Source organism: Panicum hallii, chromosome 1, assembly GCF_002211085.1.
Source record: "Panicum hallii strain FIL2 chromosome 1, PHallii_v3.1, whole genome shotgun sequence".
Taxonomy (NCBI): Eukaryota; Viridiplantae; Streptophyta; class Magnoliopsida; order Poales; family Poaceae; genus Panicum; species Panicum hallii.
The window spans coordinates 5,918,456-5,924,472 of record NC_038042.1 but is presented as its reverse complement, the minus strand read 5'-3'; the positions used below and the strand labels follow the sequence as shown (position 1 = coordinate 5,924,472).

General features: G+C 41.8%; 1 pseudogene; it reads right to left on the bottom strand.

Annotated features, from left to right (window-relative positions):
* Positions 1-380: 380 nt before the first annotated feature.
* LOC112878819 lies at positions 381-4,152 on the bottom strand (annotated as a pseudogene).
* Positions 4,153-6,017: the final 1,865 nt, after the last annotated feature.

The window sequence follows — 6,017 nt, the reverse complement described above, 5'->3', positions numbered from 1 at the left end:
CCGCCGTTGCCGACGATGCGTTTGGTGCCGTCGGCGGCGAAACCGCCCAGGTGCTGTAGCAGGCGCATGGCCACCAGGGGATTCCGCGGTATCCAGAGGTTCGTTTGTTTTTCCTCTGTGAACTAGTCTGCCTATGGGCACGGTTTGTGCTCGTGCAAATGCCTGTGAGAGTAGCAACAACTCTAGTTACCTTTGTGCTTGTATCTGTTGATTTACATCCTTATCTTGTTCCGGTGCCAATCTACCATTGGTTTGAACATTGCACTTGCTGGGTCAAGGGTTAGTCCATAATGTGTCTTTTTTTTAAAGGGAAAGGTTGGAGGGGAAGCCACTAGCTAGGATATAACATAGTATTGTGGCATTTGGTAGGATCAAGGGGATAATCATATCTGCAGTTAATTATACTATGAAGAGTAACCTTACATCATAGTTCTAAATCAATAGGGTTGTTGTACAACATAACCATATATACCTTTCCCGGGAACAAAATGGAAACAAGACATACCTAAATGCAGAAAAAGATATTCTGTGAAGCAACACTAACAATATTTATCTAACGAGCTAACTCCGTTCCTGCTGCAAAGCTCGTGAAATACACGTTTGACCGTGAGGATTTCAGTAGAGACTTGCCCCATTCCTAGTCGTCCTTGTGGTGAGGCCATGGAACACAAGAGGCCCACCTTTATCATCGGGAGGACACAAGTCTGCATCATCTCCAAGTTCCCACCGAGTAGGTCACTCTGTAGAATAGCAGGGTCTAAAATCTCAGCTGTCCCCTGGGGAAATTTGGTATCTACATGTTTATGAAGGCTCAATCCATCCTTGAATTCCTTATCAGTGGGACGCTTCCCAGTAAACATTTCTAGCAGAAGCACTCCGTAGCTGTAGACATCTCCCTTCTTTGATATTGGTCCACCCATTCCATACTCTGCATTTGCGTTTGGAAAAATCATACAGATGAAACAAGGGGGGAAAGAAAACCTCTCACATATACATGATATGAATGCAAAAACAAGAAGGCCGGAATATATAAGGCTGCGATTGAAATTAGTTTCAGTTCAGTATCTCTCACCTGGTGCAATATATCCAATGGATCCCTTTAAACTGGCCAAACTTGTGGAACTAGCACGACCTTCAAATGAACTAGCGCACATAAATTTCGCCAACCCAAAATCACTGACATGTGCAGTCATTTTAAGATCCAAAAGAACATTGCTTGGCTTCAGATCACAATGGATTACTGGGGATGCACACTGGTTATGGAGATAATCTAAAGCATATGCAACATCCAGAGCTATGTTGATCCTTTCACACAAACTTAGGAACCTTCGCTTATCACACCCATGGTCTTCTGGATGTAGCCACCTATCCAGGCTCCCGTTAGGCATATAGTGAAACACAAGGGCTTTGAAATCTGAGCCTGTAGGGTCGACCGTAGAGCATAATGAAATGACTTTGACGAGATTTCGGTGGCGAGTATTTCTTAAAACTTCACACTCCGCAATGAAGCTTGAGGGTGCACCATACCTCCTGAGGTTGAAAACCTTAATAGCAACAGGATCATCCTCAAATGGCAAATTGCCCTTGTAAACAGATCCGAAGGATCCCAGGCCAAGTAACTGTACCAGAGAGAACCCATTAGTTGCCCTGGCAATATCTTCATATGATAGTTTGTCCATGTGCATACTGGAGTGTTCTGAACCATTTTTTTCTTTTCTTCTCTTTATATGCACATCCAATAAGCACAAGAAGAAAACTAGAACACAAGAAAATGCAATTGGAATCATGGTCTTCAAAACAACAGATTTGTCTTTTCCTTTTGATCCCAGTTCTGGGCAAAGGGGCAGGATTAACCCTGGAGCATTTGAGCATAACCTGTGGTTTCCTTTCACACACACTATGCTGCCATTGCTAAAGGAACCACCTGATGGCACTGGCCCTTCAAAATCATTGAATGAAAGGTTAAGTTCCTGCAACGAGCTCAAGGAGGTGAGGAATTCTGGTATTTTTCCTGTCAATTTGTTTTGAGAAAGATCCATCTCCCTCATGCTTTTTAAATTCATAAAAGACTGTGGAATGCTTCCAGTGAGAAGGTTCCCTTCCATGTGAAGATATTCCAAAAGCACACAATTTCCTAGAGAGGATGGAATATCACCAGTCAAGAGATTGTTAGAAACACTAATGCTTCCAAGGTTGATGAGTTTACCAATCTCAACAGGTACATGACCAGTAAAGAAGTTGTTTGACAGGTCCAAGGCTTTTGATAGTGAAGAAATGTTGAAGAGCTCACTCGGTATGTTTCCACTAAATGAATTCCGAGAGAGATTCAGGTTTTCTAATTGCAGCCCATCGGCCTAAACTTGCAGGTATGCCTCCAGTGAGGTTATTCCCATCCAGGTAAAACTCGGTTAGTTGAGCAAGATTGCCCATAGAGTCAGGAACAGGGCCAAAGAGGTTATTTTGTCCAAAGTTCAGAAACAGTAAGTTGCTCAGATTTCCTATTGTTGGTGGGATTCTACCAGTGAACAGGTTCTGATTCATGTACAACACTGTGAGGCTTCTAAGCTTTCCTATTTCCAGTGGAATTATTCCAGTAAGTTTGTTTTCTTTAAACCATAGCCACTCTAGCTGCAAGGGAAGATTACCAATAAAGCCTGGCAAACTTCCTTGCAGACCATTTCCGTCCAAGAGCAGTTTTTTCAATTGAGTGCAGTTCACAAGGGATGAGAGGAAGCTCCAGTCACCAGCTTCAACCTGGTTGTATCCGAGATCAATCTCCTGCAGGTTTGGCAAAGATCCAAAGGCTGGCAATGTCCCAGTGAGTCCAGTGTTGGCAAGATAAATCATTTCTAGCTTTTGTGCATTTACAAGAGAGGTCGGGAGTGGTCCATTCAATTGTGTTGTTGATAGGATCAACGTCTGAAGGTTTGGAAGCCTATAGCCAATGTCCGGTGGAAGTTGTGCAGTTAGTGAGTTGTTGCCCATTTCAAGAAATTTCAGAGACGACATGTTGAAATAGACCGGGGCACTTGCCCAGACAAGTTGTTGATTGAGAGAATCAGCCTTTCCAGAGATGTGATTTTACATAGGCTCTCTGGGATGCTGCCCACCAAGTGATTTACTGCAAGTGACACACGAATCAGTGAAGTGAGGTTGCCCAGTGTGGTTGGTATCTCACCTGTAAGACTATTTTGTGCTAGACTAAGGTATTTAATAGGTGCAGAAATTGCTGTAACTGGAGGTACAGATCCAACTAAGTTGTTACTTTGGAGGTAAATGGTAATCAAAGTGGTGGTGTTGAAGAGGGCTGGAGGGATCTCTCCAGTAAGGCTATTTTGCATGAGTCTAAGTACTCGAAGAGATGAACTGTTTGCCAAGAACTCTGGTATTCCTCCTGTTAGCTGATTGGCCCCGAGGTCAACATATTCAAGAGATGGGCTACTTCCCAACAAAGGTGGTATGTTGCCTATTAGGGCATTGTTGGAGAGGTTCAAAGTTTCCAGCTTGCGAAGCAACCCAAATGCACTAGGTATGCTTCCTCCCAACTTGTTGTTATTGAGTGTAACTTGCTGGAGATGAATACACTGGGTTAAGGTTGGTGGGATCTCACCTTGGAGGGAGTTACCCCATAAGCCGAGGACCTGAAGATGTCTGCAGGAAGACAACTCAGCTGGGATGTGGCCATCAAGATAGTTGATGCTCAGGTTGAGGTAGATGATTTTGCTCAGGCGAACAAGCTCATTTGGAATTCTTCCACGAAACGTATTTCTTGACAAGTCAAGGCTTGCAATCGAACTCAGGTTGCCTATGCAAGGTGGTATTGAACCTCAAGTCCTTGAGAACTAAGGTTTAGCCCTGTGACACGGAGTGGGATCTTTGTGCTACATGAGACACCATGCCAGTTACAGAAGTTACGGGATATGTTGTTCCAAGAGGTTAAGGCGTCGGTAGGATCGGATATTTGAGACTTGAAGCAGAGGAGGGCTTTTCGATCTGTATCAGTGCCAGAGCTGGTTGCTAATGGCAAGGAGCATAAGAAGATGAAGTAAGCCAATAGAGGAATGAGTTTTGGACCAAAAGTACCTAAATGGATCATCTTGTTGCTGGTGTTGAACAGTGAGCAATGCTAGGCCACCTGTGGGTATGGTAGCTTTATAGGCATGTGCAGAGTTACAATTATATTAGTTAGTCTCATTCAATATATGAATATAATCTTATCCTGATTGCAGAAAAAAGAAACGGATCAGAAGGTTGATTTATTTTGTTATGTTGTCGAAACTTCTGATTCAAATGTAATATTTATTGCATATTTACCAAGTCAAGATGCTGGCTCGTGATGTGGTTGCCTTAAAAGTCAGGCTGACTGATGTTTCCACATTTGTATTTGAGATCGAGACAGATACATCTAACTCAATAAGTTGAGTTTGAAGACTCCAAGCAGAGACTGCATGCACGAGACTAACTTTTTCCTTACTCCCATCTTCAGGCCATTACATTTTGATCCCTTCACTTCTTGAATTTTTTTTCTAGGTAACTGCAATTCCAGCTTTTTTTTTCCTTTTTCCCTTTATTGTTCTTCTATGTGCACTTGTACCCATGATTTGGCAATACAGTAGATTGCCAGTAAAATTAGGGGCAATTACTATTAGCTGAAGGTGCATTTGGACGTAGTGAAGTTGAAAGGCCGTGAAGAATTATGGGATAGGTTTATCAGACTTCTAGCATCCTGTTCTCAATTTTCTTTTCTAATTTTCTGGTAGGAGCATGGACCACACAACTATGGATAAACATAGAAGAATATTGTCCCTTTCTCAAAAGGCATATTCTAGAATTACGCCGCTCAGCATCACTCCCAGCCCATAGTCAAAGAACAACTAATTGGTGGCTCTAATCGGTTGTGTTAGTTGGGCCTCTGAAACTGATTGGTGCCTACATCGGGTAATGATTGTGGCCTGAGGCATTACTTTCGGTTCATGGAATAAACCGTGTTGTGATAGTTGGCATTACTACCGATTCTTGACGATTGAGCCCTTATTGCAACTGCTGCCATTGAAGGACCAGTAGAGATGCTAGTATATGACTACTGGTCTATCGCATCCCTAGTGTGATGAGGCGGGAGTTATAAAGTCTACATACACCCTGAAGTATTGGTGTTCGTCTACTTAATCCCTAAACTATAAAACCGGATATATATTGAATATCCTAACTATTCAAAACCATCTAAATAAGTCACTAGGTGGTTTTAAAGGGTGATTTTGATGATGTGACATCTTACATGTACGCTAACATGGCGGTGACTGAATGAATGACAAGTGAGTCATCCACATCGATCAAACAAAGAAAGAATACAGATATTGAAGGCAGAAAGCATAAATATGTGGGTTCAATATGTTTTGTTACACCGTGTATGCAAGTTTATCCATGCCAGCATGCCACGTACATAAATTTATCCATATCAGCATGCTACCTAAACAAAACTACCATTCAGCGTCTAGGGGACTATTTAGACCCCTCTCCATTTAGATTTATAGTTAGACGGTTTTAAATATTTTGGGGTATTCAATATCCGATATTTTAGTTTAGAATGTTAGGTAGGCATACCTCGATATTTTAGGCAGTTGCGTAGATATTTTCCCTTACCATTCTATGGTAATGATTCTAGTGGAAACATATAATAATAAAATGATAATATATGGAATGTATGTATTGTTCATGTTGCAATAGAGAAAACAATTGTGGGTTTGTATGATATTAAAAAATTTACAAAATATTAATTCAAATTTTGAGATAACAAAATTTTCATATGAACTATAGCTATGCAAGGTTAGCTGCAAATTTATATTGGACAACCTTTTAGTGTGAATTCATTTAGGGTAAAGACTACTTACCAGCCAGCTGTATTTTTGTTTGTGTGCACGGCCTCTAACTAACGGTCAGGCATCCCTTCCGAGCCGCTAACTCACGTAGAAACTGCCGCCTCCCCCACTCTATAGAACCAACCCGTTCTCTCTTCCTCT